The sequence below is a fragment of the Hyperoodon ampullatus genome (assembly GCF_949752795.1).
Source record: "Hyperoodon ampullatus genome assembly, chromosome: 7".
Taxonomy (NCBI): domain Eukaryota; kingdom Metazoa; phylum Chordata; class Mammalia; order Artiodactyla; family Ziphiidae; genus Hyperoodon; species Hyperoodon ampullatus.
The window spans coordinates 79,094,441-79,112,511 of NC_136920.1; the positions used below are offsets into that span (position 1 = coordinate 79,094,441).

The following is an 18,071-nucleotide window of genomic DNA, read 5'->3' on the forward strand; positions in this document are numbered from 1 at the left end:
TCAAATCTCAGCAAGTCTTTGGATGAGAACAGAATCCCCTAGACTACCCTGCCTCCTTTATAGACTTCTGAGTGTATTTGTTATCTTTTACTGAAGTTATTATTTTCACAGGGGAAATCTGTTGTAAACTTGTTTGCTGTGCCTCAATCAAAACTAGCAGTATTATGAAAATTCAGCGTGATTTGTACTCTTGATGCAGGAAACCCTAACAATCGTTAGTGTTCTTGAGAGTGATTGATTCAGTTTAATTCAATTCAATCAATTCAAGTGTGGAGTATATTTAGCGTTTGTTAAATGTCAGTCATATTATCGGATATTAAGATACAAAGATGAGTATATTTAAGAATCTGTTGTCATTAGAGTATAACAAACAATTGAGCTACACAGAGGTAAAATTACAGTTTTGAGGAGAAAGTGATTTGAGTGAGAGAGAAAATCAGTTTCACTGCATTTGGGTTTTAAAGGATGAATAGGAGTTTTCTAAGTGAACAAAAGGGGGAAATATTTTCAACAGTGAGAACAGCAACTGCTAACACTTGTAAAACAACAAGGATAGTAGATTTTAATTACTAAAAAAAGACATTAGTTAAATTGGCAGAGCAAGGCCAAAAAATGGAGACCTTTATGACATGTTTAGAAGTTGGACTTTATCATTAGTGCAATGGAAAGATGTTGAAGTCTTTAGACAGTTGATGGTCAAATTTGCAATTTAGAAATAATATTGATAGTAGTGTTGAGGATGAATATGAAGGGCAACAGTTCAGATGGGAGGGGCAGAAATAGATAGAGGGCAGCCTAGGCTAGTGATGACAAGGATCTGAATCAGGGCAGAGGAATATGATTAAAATGAAGGACTTTAACAGATCTCTAGGCAGCAGAACTGATTAAACCTAGTAATATATGGGAAAGAGGGAAAAGTGGGGAGGGGGAATATATGAGGGAAAGGCAGGGGTCAGGATTACTTCTGTATTTCTGTCTTTGCTTAGTGGACAGTGGTACCAATAAGAAGTAACACCTGATTCTGAAGTTGTATGGTTTAGCTTAAGAGGGAGCATGATTGCTTGTGATTAGAATAGTATGCAAGTTACCTGAAGATTCAGAAAGTCTTACAGTCTTTCCAAATTTAGGTACAGAAGCACGTGAACTAATAGCCCCGGATGTTTGGTGTTCCCTGTAGTTGGCTCTCAGTGTCAGTGACTCTAGCTTCCTGAACTATTCGTTCCTGGTTATGTCCCAATTCTGGTGCAAGTAACAGGGTATAGGGATCATCATCCCAGAGGCCTACTTATTGACCTTGATTATTTAAATAGAAGCCACCAATATAGCTGTGCTTTACACTTAGTTCTCTCATGTCTTGACTTTCCTTCTGAATATTGCAGTGTAGGTTCAGTAGTTTTTCCTCTGGATGGCAATATTGCTGCTTTGGCCTTTGTTCTATCCCTTGTCTTGATATCAGAAGTCTTCTGAAGATGTTTTTTCTTCACTTCTCATTTCAGAGATGGGAGGTGCAGCAGGAAGTCCGGAGGTTGACTAGAGCATCACTCTAAGTTGAGTTGGAGGGGAAGAGGTTGAAGATGGAAAGTTGCTTACTTTCAATCAGAGTCAAGCACTTAAAAATTTGGCCAATCCATTGTTTATGATGTGGTGAAAAAATGGGGTGTGTGTGAGCAGATGTGGCTGTTCTTTTATCCTGGTTGTAATAATGGAGTTTTGTAATCAAGACTTTTCTTTTACTGACTCTGTCCAAGGAAGCTTCTGAACAGATTCTGTGACTCAAAGGGAGACTGAAAATAAGCAAGAGATAGCATTCTCCCTGAATATGGGTAAAAGGAGTTCCGTGGCTTTAGAACTGTAAGAAATGATCAAGACATATATTCCAGATACCTATTGCAGTATAACAAACCATTCCAAAACGCAGTGGTAGATACAATAGAAACCATGTTGTTATAGTCAGGACTTTGTGAGCTAAGAATAAAGATAAAGAATACTGGGGATGGCTCATCTCTGCTCCATCATGACTGGGCCTCAGCTGTGGTGGCTTGAATGATTGGAGATAGATTAGACTACTTGACTGGTGTCATATGTCTGGGGCCTTGGTTCTGGCTAAGTTTTCTTTGAGTCACATCTTTTGGTGCTGAAATGTCCAACCAAGATGGCATCTTCATTCACAAATCTGGGGCTTGAGTTGGGCTGCACAGGCTGAAAAATCTGGGGCTGGTTTTCCCTCTGTCTCTGTCTTTCTCCATGAAATTTCTCGGTGTAGTTTTGGAGTCTTAGCAACCTGGATATCTCAAAGTAGTTGAATTCTTACATAGTGAGTGGCTTCACCCAAAGTAAACATTTCAAGAGACTTGGCTGGAATCTGTAAGTCTTCCCGTGACTTAACCTCACAAGTGCAAGAACACCTTTTCTCTTGCATTCTGTTGATTGAATAAGCCACTGGATCGGCCCATATTCAAGAAGAGGGACACCACATTCTACCTTTCAATAGAGAGGTAACAAAGATTTTATGGTTCTATTTAATGTACTATAGCACATGATGAAAAAAATCTTATAATGATGACTTTTCAGTTTAAGTGGAAATTAATCTCTCCCTCTGTTTTCTGAATTGCATTATTCTCTGGGTAAAAATAAAAAAAGGGGGGACATAAAATCTGAAGTTCTTTGCATTCAGCCTGATTTTAAAGATACCCGATTAAGGATCTTTTTATTATGTAATAGTTTTCCCACATCAGAGAACATTGGTAATATTAAGAGCTATTTACTGAGCAACTGTAATTGCTAGACACTCTGCTTGTGTTTTAACTTATTTGATCTCAAGCCCCATGCAAGATAGGTATTACCGTTCTCAGAGATAAAGGCATTGAGGCTGATGCAAATTAAGTGATTTTCTCAAAGTTACAGTAATAGATAATATGTTTAGATTCAAACAAGGTCTATCGGATGACTCTCCCTGTTTCGCTCTACTCTGCTATGTTTAATGAAAACACAATTTTAGACATCATTACACAAACGTAGTAAAATCTCAGTTAAATGAGATGCTTGAATCATGTTTGATCATTTTCGTGTGCCATTTCAATTCTGCTTTGGAGTTAGTCTAGAATATCTTCGTTTTAACTTAATAAAGAGTAATTTTAAATCAAGAAGTAACCATAATTAAAGCTTGATAAGATATTTCATATTTTTATGTTTTTTTCTTTCCCACCAGAAGGATGGGTTAAAAGCTTGAAAGCATTGATGCAGAAAAATGAATATAAATATGCATGTCTCATGGAATCTCCTGGAATTGGTTCTTTGACACAAATACTTGTTTTGAATCTAAACATGAAATTCTGTTAACTGAAATGACAACCTTTCCACTTACATAGGCTTGACACTAGGAATTAGTTTCATCTCTTCCTTATGCTTACCTCTAATTATGGAAATAAAAATGTATTTATTTAGCAAGGTCTCATCCCTCTTATGATTTCCTTTCTTCCCGGTTCTGCTCAGATTTAGACTTTTGATAGCTTTTCTATTAGTGCCGTGTCAGTGGATATTTGCTTCTATGCTTTCTCTAGTATTGAGCCATTTTACACACTTTCTCTGAGGCATGCTCCAGGTCTGTTATTCACAAGCAAGTTAGTTCATATTTCTGCACATTTGTTTATTTGTAAAGTCTTACCTCCTAGGTTATTGTAATAAATAAATAAACTTACATATACATAAATAATATTCTGTTTGTTACCTATATAGATATATTTAAAGATGAATTTTACGGTTCCAAGGAGGAAACGGATATCAGGTTTGTTTCTCAAAACAAATGAACACAGAGAACACAAAATGAATAAGCAACACAAAAGCTCACAATATATGAGCAAAACCAAATTAAGCAGGCCTGCCATATACAGATTCACAGGTTGTGCCCTCTAAAATTCCCAGGGGGCACCATTCATGTAAAGAAAGTGAATGACACTCGTATAAATATGCAGTGCACCACCTGTACAACTGAACATGCAGACCCTGAAAATGAGCTTTAATGTTATCTTCTGCCTTCCTTCGACCCAGTAGGGAGAAGAGAAGAGGATAATGAACTCAGGGGAGAGTAAATAGTTACTTTATTACTTGTTCTTCTCCAGGCCTAGAATTTTATATGCTCCTATTGAAGGGAGGTTGGTGATTTTGTTCAGTAGCCTGCAGTCACAGGGAGGTGCACTGCCTCTTTCACCAAGTATTTACACCAGTAGGTGTAACCACAATGGCAGCGTGTGGTGTGGGTAAAAATGGTCACCTCACATCTCTGTCATGTCGACTCTCCCTTTTATGGTGCTAATTGGGTGTTGTAGTCGCTCTTATGGAGAGCCACTGAATGGTCAGTCTGGGTTGCCTATTCAAAGAAACTCACCACATTTTCAAATTACATTACAAAAAGGCCCCTACATTTCAGGCATACCATTTTGCTTAAATTCAAACTACTGTACTATAATCAAGTTGCATCTCTTGCTTAAGTCTTAATATCCACAAACCTCAACAAATTCAATGGACAGTAGGTTGACCAAAGGGTGAAAGTTTTTTAAAAAGTAGCATTTGTATTGGGAGCAGAGTTTGGGTTTCCTTATGGTCGGGTTTCCTGGGGCCTCTTTAATATTCAGGCTAAATGCAAGCTCTTATCCACACTATTAGAATGCATCCTCTATCTTCAAACACATTTGACAACTTATTGCGTATAGAATAAAGTAAAATGTGTAGTAAGTCCTTACAAAAATCACTCCAGATTTGCCAACATTACTACATTTTCATCTTTCAAACTTCAGTTTAAATGTCACTTCCATGGAAAGGTCTTCCTGACAGTTTATCTAAAATAAAATTGTGCATGTCATGCTCTGTCACAGACGCTTATCTCTTCCTCCAATAAACTGTATACTATAAGAATAGTAATCTTTATAGCTCAACCTGTGTTTTCCATCTGTTCAGTTCCTTAAAGCAGATACTAAATGAATATGCGTTGGAGAGTGAAATAAGTAAAGTAAGGAAGAAAGGCCAGAGGGAGGAAGGGAGGAAGGAAGGACCTCTGGCAAAGATTCTCTCTCTGTCTTTTTTCATTCTGGCTGCTGTAACAAAATACCACAGACTGGGTAGCTTATAAACAACAGAACTTTGTTTTGTAATGTTATGGAGGCCTGAAGTCCAAGATCAAGGTAGCAGCATGGTCTCATTCTGGTGAAAGCCCTCTTCCTGATTCATAGCCAGAACCTTCTTGCTGTGTCCTCACATGGTAGAAGGGGGCTAGTGAGCTCTCTGGAGCCTCTTTTAAAAGACATTGATCCCATTCATGAAGGAATTTGTGGAATCTAAAAAATACAACCAACAAGTGAATATAATGAGAAAGAAACAGACTTACAGATGTGGTGAACAAACTGGTGGCTACCTGTGGGGAGAGGGAAGGGGAGAGGGTAGGGGATTAAGAGGTACAAACTATTATGTATAAAATAAGCTACAAGGATATACTGTACAGCACAGGGACTATAGCTAATATTTTATGATAACTATAAATGGAGTATAACCTTTAAAAATCGCAAATGACTATATTGTACAGCTGTAGCTTATATTGTATACCAACTATATTTCAATTAAAATAATAAGAATAGTCACAAAAAATCTGAAATAAAAGGCATGAATCCCATTCATGAGGGTGCCACCCTCATGACCTAATCACCTTCCAAGGGCTCCGCCTCCTAATACCACCAATCTGGGGGGTTAGGATTTCAACATATACATTTTGAGGGAACATAAATATTCAGACCATAGCACTCTTCTTTGACCAAACTCGAGTCAGGCTTCTCTGAGTCCTCTTTCTAACTAGTCCCTGACCTTAGGCTCTGTCCTTGGCCCATTTAGACTAGTATTAGCATGAATTCTGGTGGGTCAGTTTAGCAAAAATCCTCTACCCTTGATATATGGTCAAACTCTTTATCCCTCACCGTTCATGTCTTACCACCCTAGCCTGACTACAGAAAAAAGTTCTGCCAATTGGTTTAGCCAGAAGTCTCCTTACCCCTGATGTTTCCTCTTAGTGATTTTCTATCCACTGACCCCCACCCTGCTCCTTGCCTTTATATCTCTACTTGTTCTTATTATATTAGGAGTTGAGCCCCATCTCCCTCTCCTACTATACAGCCCCTCTGTAGTAGTCTCCCTGACTTATCCTTGCTATCTTTAACAAGTATCATGTATACTTGTTTTCTTCAGTACCTTCCAAGGCTTTCCTTACCTACATCTCTCTGCATATGCTGTCACTTTTTCCATGCCTTTGTTCACATTGTAATCTGTGCTTGCGATGCCCTACCCTTTATGCCCTAGTTCATATCAGACCTCTCTGTAATATCTGTACCCTTCTAGTCCTGTATTAAATACACTGCCCTTCAAGATGGCCTGTAAAACTCCTGTTTGCATAAATATTTGCCATTTTTCACCTTCCTGTTTCCTCTTAGACTCTTAAATAGAACAATGTGTGCACTTGCCTTCTACTAGATTGTGAACTGTAGTGATGCAAGAAGTAGGCATCATTATGTGCCCCTCCAATGCCTAACACCAAATGTTATGCACAGTTAGAAACTCAATAAATACCTGATTAGTTGAACTATGGTCCTACTATATAGTGAAAAATTCAAAGGCTATTGAATTGGATTCTGATCTCCCCTGCTCATGAGCTGTGTGACATTGGGTAAGTTATTTAATCTCTCAGTTTTAGTTTCATTATTTGTAAAAGGCAATGATACCTAAATGGATTGTGGTAAACTTTAGTGACATTCTATGTAAAATAAAGTAAATGTGATACTATATGTAAAGGTGTCTCCTGCTTAAGGTCAGGAATCCATTTGTAAAAATCAAGCAGTTTTTGTTAAAATGTAACCAGGAAATGATTTCCTATTATTTTAATGGAAACCTTTAATATGTTTTATATGTTAGCCCAACAACTCCAACAAATTTCCTGAAACGCAATGAAACAAAAGAAACAAAATATTGTTATAATATAGATATTTAAAATCATCATATCCTAATCACCTAATGATTAATATGGTTTTAACAAACATTGCTTTGCAGTAACATGGCCTCTCTTAACCCCAGTAACATCAGAGTTGCACATCCTCTTCTGTGACACTTTGCAGGCTTTTCAAAATGTCTACACAGGAGTCTGAAGTTTTACCCAATGTATTTGGAATGTAACTCAAGATTTTCTCCAACCACTGTGTTCTTATAAAAGTTACCTTGAGTTTGCAGATGCAAATATGTTTTATTGCTGTATAATCACTGGCTGAAGAATATTTGATTGAGAACTAATTAAATTCTCTGTAGTGTAAGTATTAAAGCAAAGAGCTCTTCTAACAGGGAAGTAATAGGAGATATTTTGTGTGTTATATCTTCATATAGGATTGCTAAACAGTGTTGTTCTTAATAAATGTTATTTTCTAACTTCCTTCCATTATGAATCAAATTAGTTCTAAACCCAAGATTTAGTTTAGTCTTCATTTCTCAAATTCAGTTAAAACATTCATTTTGGGGGTTTTAAGAATTTAATTCAGTTATGCAAAAATATATCTAGGGGGTTATTTTATTTTTTAGTTTTAATTTAATTTAATTTTTTTCTTGAAGTATAGTTGATTTACAATATTGTATAACTTTCTGGTGTACAGCAAAGTGATTCAGTTATATATATATACATACATATTCTTTTTCAGGTTCTTTCCCCTTATAGGTTATTACAAAATATTGAATATAGTTCCCTATGCTATACAGGAAGTCCTTGTTGGTTATCGATTTTATATGTAGTCGTGTTTATATGTTAATCCCAAACTCCTAATTTATCCCTCACCCCCTTCCCCTTGGCTAACCATAAGTTTGTTTTCTATGTCTGTGGGTCTATTTCTGTTTCATATATAAGTTCATTTGTATAATTTTTTTTAGATTCCACATATAAGTGATATCATATTATATTTGTCTTTCTGTGTCTGGCTTACTTCACTTAGTATGATAGGTCCATACATGTTGCTGCAAATGGCATTATTTCATTCTTTTTTATGGCTGAGTAATATTCCAGTGTGTGTGTGTGTGTGTGTGTGTGTGTGTGTGTGTGTGTGTGTATGACACATCTTCTTTATCCATTCATCTGTTGGTGGGCATTTAGGTTGCTTCCATGTCTTGGCTATTGTAAATAGTGCTACAGTGAACATTGGGGTGCATGTATCTTTTCAAATTATGATTTTCTCCTAGGGCTTTATTGATAATGACATACACTCTAGCCCACCTACCTCACTTATATTTCCATATATCCTGAGTGAGTCAGTCTCTTTTTTTTGGCTTTTTAAGAAATCTGGATGCTTTCTAGATAATAGTTATCTCCATATGCACATCTGAACCATTTGCATGGTTTCTTTGTCAGTTTATTATTAGGGAAGCTTAGAGTAATTTCATAACAACATAGAAAGTGATTGTATACAAACTTTATTTTAACTGTGGACTACCCCCACTCCTACCCCAAATACTCATAGACTGAAAGGTCATCAGAGATGAGCTTGTCTTTGGGAATTGGAGCGTGGAAATCAGAGAAAGGAAGGAAATCACGGAACTACTTCAGTTGGAGATGAAGGAGTGGGTAAATGCCCTTTTCTTGGAAAAAAGATGAATTTCCTACTAGAGGAGAAATCTCTTAAAATATTCAGCTGCGCCAGTGATTAACTCTGTTGCAAATTTAGTTGCATTCGGCAGGTACTGCAGGGAACAACTAGTGTGTATGCCTTGGCATAGTAAAAAAAATTATGTAGACAGAAAGTATATTTCATTTATCTAGTTACTGAATAGCCTGAAATATAGAGCAGTCGAATACTATTTGTAATTTGCGTGAGTGTGTGTGTGTGTGAGAGTGAGCAAAGCTGTGTTTGACACTAACATCCATTTTTCCTGACTTAAGAACAATATTTTAATAGATAACTGTGGTTTAAAGAACTGATTGATGCCAGACAGGAAGTTCTCCTCATATTGATTATGTGTAAAAATGCCTAGGAGGGCTTGGGACTGACAGAAACCATCAGTAAACTTCAAAACTCAAACGAGAATTTAGTTGACAGCAGGGTGTTCAGTACAGAAAATAGTTTCAGCACTGACACTGTCTTCTAAGGATCAGTATCTATCCATCTGTATAACAGATATCTGTGCGAAAGACAGTGTGGTATGGTGGAATGAAAACTGAACTTGTAATTGGAATATGGGGATTAGGTTCCAGCTGAGTTCTTTCTACTGGTGCTATCTTGGAGAGTTACACCTCTAAGAATAACATTCTTTGTTTTTAAACTATGTCTAAGGATCTTTTGAGCTCTATATTTCTATGAAACTCTGATCCTATTTTATCATTGTAGGGGTACTGTGTGTTGGAAGATAGCTAGATAGATCAATGGGTGCATGTATGGGTGGGTGGAAAGATAAGTGAGTACATACACACACATATACATATACGTACATATGTATGCACAATATATACATAAAAAATATATATACTTACATATATAGGACTATATATGTGTGTGTGTAACACCTACAGGTTATTTCCATGCATATGTGTCTACATAGAGTGACATCACAAATTCTGGCCATGGTTTTCCTTTTCATTTGCAAATATGACAATAAATCATCTAACATCATTACAGAGGTAAGACCTCTTAACAGCAAATGGGTCTTGAAAGAGATTTTAACATTGTGAAAGATACATTAAAATAATCCACAAATACTCATATGCATGTATTGTGAAAATGCTTCTTAGTGGATACAAATGTAAAAGGTGAATAATAAAAGTATCATGAATTCTTTATTCTTCATCGATAAAGAATTCTAATTTTGAAAATTTACTGGGCAGTACTAAATAAGTGAGTATCAGGAGTCTGATCTTGCCAAAATAATAACTTTAACTTTTGATGTATAGTATAAATACTATTAGCAGAAACATATTTTTCTAGCAATGACCTTAATAAAAATAAAGCTCCTGTAAATAACACACAGTGAAATCTACATTTTACTCCGTTAATCAACATGTTTAGGTTCATGGGACACTAAAGACCACAGTCATCAATATTACCGAGCATTTTATTAAGTATATATTATTACACCGTGAGTGGGTAGACATTTAGATCTGTATTCTACACAGACTGAGTGCATTTCTGCGGCATAGTTGTCTTTAGTTGAGTGGAATAGGCCCATGGGTGAGAGGTCACAAGTAATCAGCTATCTATATATACTTGGAAGTTTAGAAATAGTTGAGAGTTTATTTATTTATTTTACTTTAAATGTGTACAGTTTATTATATATCAATTACACCTCACTAAAGCTAAATAATTGAGTTTTCTTGGGATTGATTAGAGACAATGTTTTGAGATAGAGAATTATCTTAGAGAGTAAATGAAGAGTTGGGATAAATGATCATTTTCTCTGGAAGGAAAAGGGTTTATAATAGGAACCCCTAAGAAGGCATATTGAACTGGCCTTATTTAACATTTTTTTCAAGGGATCAAGATAAGAAGTACCATGGGAGAATTTCCAAATTTGTGCACAGAACTAAGTTCTTCCAGGTAATAAAAAGATCATCAAAGTAGGATGAACAGGAGTTGAAATGAGCAGAGGCGCTCTAATGAGAGCAGGGAGAAACAGTTCAGGTGAAATCATTGAAACTCTTCTATGAGATGGAAGACCCTGAGAACTGATTATCACTGCGGAAGAAAGCCTAAGGACTCCGTTGCCTGAAGGTTCAAAGATTACGACCAGGAAACCAACATTGACAAAATTTGTTGGACATCATCACAAAGGATATTGGAAACAAAGTGAAAGGTATTGTCTTACCCTTGGACAAAACAGAAATTTGTCTGAACCTAGAAGTTCTTATGAAGTTTTGATAAGTACACCTTAAGATACAGAGGGAAGCAAAAACCATCGAGGGGGAGAAGGAACTTCCGTTTGAGAATAGGCAGTTGGAAGAACTCCTCAGTCTGGAAGACACGATGTGGGAGGGAATCTGAGTAGCTCATGTAACGTGTGTATAGATTATTCACTAAATCTTGAGTTAGCTCTTAAGATTGAGAAGAAGCAGCATTAGGGAAAAATAAAGCAAGCTGCCCTCCACATCCTAAGACACGGTACCAACTGAGACTATAAATCTGCAGGTCCAGATTCATTCACAGATGGTAGGCTGATGGGAAGCTGTTAGCCAGAGTTAGTGGGGTAGGGAGCAAATCCCCAACTTCAGATGCTGTAGAGGGTAACAACCTGCCTCTCTCATGCAGGGGGAGATGGAATTCTCAGCTCAATGCCTCAGGACTCCGGTCCATTATCATGGCTGTTCTAATCTGTTTCTGAAGTGGTCTCTTCTACAGCATTTAAAAAAGTGACTGCATTATCCTGAACATTTTTATCAAGTAACAAGTCAGCTGATATAAATGCATAAAGTTGGCTGAAAGCAGGCCTGGATTTCAAAGCCCCTTCGGCATGTCTAGGTTGGGCACACGTCATGGAGCCTAAGAGTTTATTTAGATGGGGAGTCTTAAAAAGCTGAAACTAAAAGTGACCATAAAATCATCAAACTTTAAAGTCGGAAAAAGTCTCATTCTTTTTCAAATGTAAAAAGCATTAACTGAGTCATTAAATGAGCTTTTAAAAAAGCCTCCTGGCAAGAGTGACAGATATAGAACTTTAAACCCATGCCTCTGGGGCCAATGCTCTTTCTATCATAAAATGTTTCTCCCTAACATTTGATGAATCAAAACATACACACACAAACACACACACACACACACACACATAACGTTAAGACCCAGGGTTCACTCTTCAACTTGCTTTCAACCACATGGAAACTTTATGGATTGAGTCTTTCAGATATTATTTCAGAGCAGATAAGCCAAATGCTATTTCTCTCACCTGGCTCCAAGCACTGTTTAGTCTTCTCCAACTGGGTATAATTATTCACTAGGGATCTCACCTGTTGTTCAACACTCAAACTTGTGATGGCCATGCTGTGGACTCCATTGTCTTGAGAGGAAAGCTTACACACCAAAACATTTGGGTGGGTGAAAGGAACACAGGAGAGGAGACTAGAGGAAAGGTATCGGTAAATATGTAGTGAGTTGTTGCTTTTCTACCTTGATTATGCCTGAATGGCTATTTTTATTGACACGAGCTTGCGCTACATGCTTGATGCATGACACACGCAGACTCCCTTAACTTAGAACATAATTGTGGCACATGTATCTCCAGCTACAAATATAGGTACCAAAGAGCCTAAGGAGCTCTGAGGGTCATATAAATTCATTTATTTTTTGAGTTTTTCTTTTTTTGTGTGAGAATTGAATAGAAATAAAAGCTAAAATATATCCCTTACTCACCTGGCAATTTCTTTTCATCTTCCTTTTCTCAGGTAACATCTCCTCTAGGAATCCTCCCATACCCAGGAAAAGATAGTTTCTCCTACTCTATACAATCAAAACCCCCTGAGCAACCCTTTCTCATACCTTTTATAGAAAAGTGTTGAATTGTGGATTTACTTGTCTGAATCTTCTTTAACCTGTGAGAAAATTGAGTGCAGGGGCTGCATCTTCCAACAGTGTATCTTCCAGTGCCAAGCACAAAAGAGTCAACTAACATGTAGCTTTAAAAAAAGTATCTTGTACATATTGTAAGTGTTCAATACATTTGTACATCAAATACATGAAATAATCAAGGCTAAGAAATACGCTAAGAAAAAATTAATGTTAAGGAGGATTTATAAATGAGTAGAAAGGGGGTTTTAGGGAAGAAATCATGATTTAAGATTATTAGTTTTTTTTAACCTGGTATATGTTGAGGATTGCTATAGAAGAAAAGGCAATTCAATACTTTGAAAATGTGTGAAGTCTATATTCATTAGTTCATCAGCTAAAATAAGGTGGTATGCACACAGCTGCTCATCTTTCAAAATTTTTCATAAATGTCAACTTGTTGAAAATATTTTGAAACTAATTTTTCTTCACCTTTTAAATTCTCTTGGAATTAAACATGGTGATTTACCACTAAGACCTTCAAGATGTATTAACTTATTTAGGCCACCATAATAAATTTGAGAGAGAGTCTTTGTACGGAGATGCATTTTAAAAAGCACAGTTAATCACCCAAAAGTAATTTATAAAGGAATTCAAATTTTAAGCATTACTCATAAAAAAATGTTGAAAGGAATTAAATTCATAAAAAGTTGAACATTCTTAAATCTTCATCCCCCTACTCAATTTTCTTGTAGTTCACAGTGCTGCAGAATTTCTAGTGCAGAAATCCTCAAATATATCCAGCATTTTTTGGCTTTTCCCTTTTCTTTACAAACCCTCCATTATTTTCTTTTTCTTTTTTTTAAACATCTTTATTGGAGTATAATTGCTTTACAATGGTGTGTTAGTTTCTGCTGTATAACAAAGTGAATCAGCTATATGTATACATATATCCCCATATCCCCTCCCTCTTGCGTCTCTCTCCCACCCTCCCTATTCCACCCCTCTAGGTAGTCACAAAGCACCCAGCTGATCTCCCTGTGCTATGCGGCTGCTTCCCACTAGCTAGTTATTATTTTATATTTGGTAGTGTATATATGTTCATGCTACTCTCTCACATCGTCCCAGCCTAACCTTCCCCCTTCCTTGTGTTCTCAGGTCCATTCTCTACGTCTGTGTGTTTATTCCTTTCCTGCTCCTAGGTTGATCAGAACCATTTTTTTTTTTAGACTCCATATATATGTGTTAGCATACAGTATTTGTTTTTCTCTTTCTGACTTGCTTCACTCTGTATGACAGACTCTAGGTCCATCCACCTCACTACAAATAACTCAGTTTCGTTTCTTTTTATTGCTGAGTAATATTCCATTGTATATATGTGCCACATCTTCTTTATCCATTCATCTGTTGATGGACACTTAGGTTGCTTCCATGCCCGGGCTATTGTAAATACAGCTGCAGTGAACATTGTGGTACATGACTCTTTTTGAATTATGGTTTTCTCAGGGTATATGCCCAGTAGTGGGATTGCTGGGTCGAATGGTAGTTCTATTTTTTAGTTTTTTAAGGAACCTCCATACTGTTCTCCATAGTGGCTGTACCAATTTACAGTCCCACCAACAGTGTAGGAGGGTTCCCTTTTCTCCACACCCTCTCCAGCATTTATTGTCTGTAGATTTTTTGATGATGGCCATTCTGACTGGTATGAGGTGATACCTCACTGTCATTTTGATTTGCATTTCTCTAATGATTAGTGATGTTGAGCATCTTTTCATGTGTTTGTTGGCCACCTGTATGTCTTCTTTGGAGAAATGTCTATTTAGGTCTTCCACCCATTTTTTGATTGGGTCGTTTGTCTTTTTGATATTGAGCTGAATGAGCTATTTGTATCTTTTGGAGATTAATCCCTTGTCAGTTGCTTTGTTTGCAAATATTTTCTCCCATTCTGAGGGTTGTCTTTTCATTTTGTTTATGGTGTCTTTGCTGTGCAAAAGCTTTTAAGTTTCATTAGGTCCCATTTATTTATTTTTGTTTTTATTTTCATTACTCTAGGCGGTGGGTCGAAAAAGATCTTGCTGTGGAAAACTGTAAATTTTAAATGATTTGGTTCATTCAGTGAATTATGAGTGTTAATGAATGCATTAAACAGTCCACAAAGAGAGAGTCCTTTAAGCATCTGTTGTGTGCTAGGGTTTCCTCTACTAGGCCACAATTAGAAAAATCTGTTTGCTCAAAAAGCACATAGGTCAGTACAGAAGACTAACATAAAACCATCATGAGATGCATTGATAGAAATGTGCACAAAGTGCTATGTTTACATTTGATAAAGTCATTTACTATGAGTGCCTAGGGCCTATGGCAGGAAAATGATGTGACAAGAAAAGTTTTATAGTAAAGGTGATATCTGAGAAGAGCATCAAAGAATAAACACGACTCTGTCAGATGAACAAACTGTGAAGAATCTGTATTTGGCATTGGGAACAAAGTGATCACAAAAAGCCCAAGTAATACCGTGGTTCCTCTGGAGAGCAAAAGTAGTTGGAACTGACTCAACTGTAGCTCACATATGTAAGACAACTGAAGGGGAGCTGGAAAGATGAGCAGATACAAAGCAGCACAGCCTTTTACAACTATGAAAGTTGGGGACTGCACAACTCCAGGGGGTACCATTCATAATAATGTCAATGTGAATGACACATGCTGGAGTTGTGTACAGCCCTGAGCAAGACTTCTGAGCAGGTACCAAATTAGTAGAGTATTTTTATGCTAAGTGTATAAGTTAGGATGCTTTTGGTAGCAAAAAATGGAAACCAAATCTGTCCTCAACTTTAAGAGGATTTTGGAAAGAACATCAGGGCTCATGTAACAGAGGAGGACCCTATGGGGCCTTCCTAGGATAGAACCCTCCCCCATATCCTCTACTTTAGCTCCTCTCTGAAGTACATAGATAACAGTATTTGATGCACATTTCCTGCTTTACAGATGCTAAAACCCCCACCAAATGGAAGGTTAACTACTTAATGACCATGAGCACATAGCCCCCAGGCCTACTGGAGCCAAAGAATTGATGACGTTAACCCCTGTGACACTGTCCTGTAACCTCACCATCAACCAAACAGAGAACTGTGCACAAGCTGATCACATACCTTGGGACTCCCCTCCCTCACCTTGCCTTTAAAAACACTCTGCTGAAACCCATCTGGAAAATGAGGCTTTTTGAGTACTAGCTGTCCTGGACTCTTTGTATGGCGCCTTACAATAAAACACGGAACTTTCTTTCACCACAACCCAGTGTCAGGAGATTGGGTTTATTGCACATGGATAGGTGGACCGAAGTTTGCTTCAGTGACACTCATAATACGGCTATGGGGTTTTTGCACAGCAATGGAAACCATAAACAGGACGAAAAGACAACCCTCAGGATGGGAGAAAATATTTGCAAGTGAAGCAACTGACAAAGGATTAATCTCCAAAATTTACAATCAGCTCACGCAGCTCTATATCAAAAAAACAAACAACCCAATCCAAAAATGGGCGGAAGACCTAAATAGACATTTCTCCAAAGAAGACATACAGGTGGCCAACAAACACATGAAAGGATGCTCAGCATCACTAATCATTAGAGAAATGCAAATCAAAACTAGAATGAGGTATCACCTCATACCAGTCAGAATGGCCATCATCAAAAAATCTACAGACAATAAATGCTGGAGAGGGTGTGGAGAAAAGGGAACCCTCCTACACTGTTGGTGGGACTGTAAATTGGTACAGCCACTATGGAGAACAGTATGGAGGTTCCTTAAAAAACTAAAAAATAGAACTACCATTCGACCCAGCAATCCCACTACTGGGCATATACCCTGAGAAAACCATAATTCAAAAAGAGTCATGTACCACAATGTTCACTGCAGCTGTATTTACAATAGCCCGGGCATGGAAGCAACCTAAGTGTCCATCAACAGATGAATGGATAAAGAAGATGTGGCACATATATACAATGGAATATTACTCAGCAATAAAAAGAAACGAAACTGAGTTATTTGTAGTGAGGTGGATGGACCTAGAGTCTGTCATACAGAGTGAAGCAAGTCAGAAAGAGAAAAACAAATACTGTATGCTAACACATATATATGGAGTCTAAAAAAAAAAATGGTTCTGATCAACCTAGGAGCAGGAAAGGAATAAACACACAGACGTAGAGAATGGACCTGAGAACACAAGGAAGGGGGAAGGTTAGGCTGGGACGATGTGAGAGAGTAGCATGAACATATATACACTACCAAATATAAAATAATAACTAGCTAGTGGGAAGCAGCCGCATAGCACAGGGAGATCAGCTGGGTGCTTTGTGACTACCTAGAGGGGTGGAATAGGGAGGGTGGGAGAGAGACGCAAGAGGGAGGGGATATGGGGATATATGTATACATATAGCTGATTCACTTTGTTATACAGCAGAAACTAACACACCATTGTAAAGCAATTATACTCCAATAAAGATGTTTAAAAAAAAGAAAAAGAAAATAATGGAGGGTTTGTAAAGAAAAGGGAAAAGCCAAAAAATGCTGGATATATTTGAGGATTTCTGCACTAGAAATTCTGCAGCACTGTGAACTACAAGAAAATTGAGTAGGGGGATGAAGATTTAAGAATGTTCAACTTTTTATGAATTTAATTCCTTTCAACATTTTTTTATGAGTAATGCTTAAAATTTGAATTCCTTTATAAATTACTTTTGGGTGATTAACTGTGCTTTTTAAAATGCATCTCCGTACAAAGACTCTCTCTCAAATTTATTATGGTGGCCTAAATAAGTTAATACATCTTGAAGGTCTTAGTGGTAAATCACCATGTTTAATTCCAAGAGAATTTAAAAGGTGAAGAAAAATTAGTTTCAAAATATTTTCAACAAGTTGACATTTATGAAAAATTTTGAAAGATGAGCAGCTGTGTGCATACCACCTTATTTTAGCTGATGAACTAATGAATATAGACTTCACACATTTTCAAAGTATTGAATTGCCTTTTCTTCTATAGCAATCCTCAACATATACCAGGTTAAAAAAAACTAATAATCTTAAATCATGATTTCTTCCCTAAAACCCCCTTTCTACTCATTTATAAATCCTCCTTAACATTAATTTTTTCTTAGCGTATTTCTTAGCCTTGATTATTTCATGTATTTGATGTACAAATGTATTGAACACTTACAATATGTACAAGATACTTTTTTTAAAGCTACATGTTAGTTGACTCTTTTGTGCTTGGCACTGGAAGATACACTGTTGGAAGATGCAGCCCCTGCACTCAATTTTCTCACAGGTTAAAGAAGATTCAGACAAGTAAATCCACAATTCAACACTTTTCTATAAAAGGTATGAGAAAGGGTTGCTCAGGGGGTTTTGATTGTATAGAGTAGGAGAAACTATCTTTTCCTGGGTATGGGAGGATTCCTAGAGGAGATGTTACCTGAGAAAAGGAAGATGAAAAGAAATTGCCAGGTGAGTAAGGGATATATTTTAGCTTTTATTTCTATTCAATTCT

The 18,071-nt window shown here is 37.0% G+C and overlaps 1 pseudogene across 1 annotated transcript in view; it reads right to left on the reverse strand.

Moving 5' to 3' along the window:
- LOC307055630 (centrosomal protein of 78 kDa-like) overlaps window positions 1–18,071 on the reverse strand; it is a 324,466-nt pseudogene that overhangs the window by 208,589 nt on the left and 97,806 nt on the right. The gene's annotated exons all lie outside the window — the stretch shown is intronic.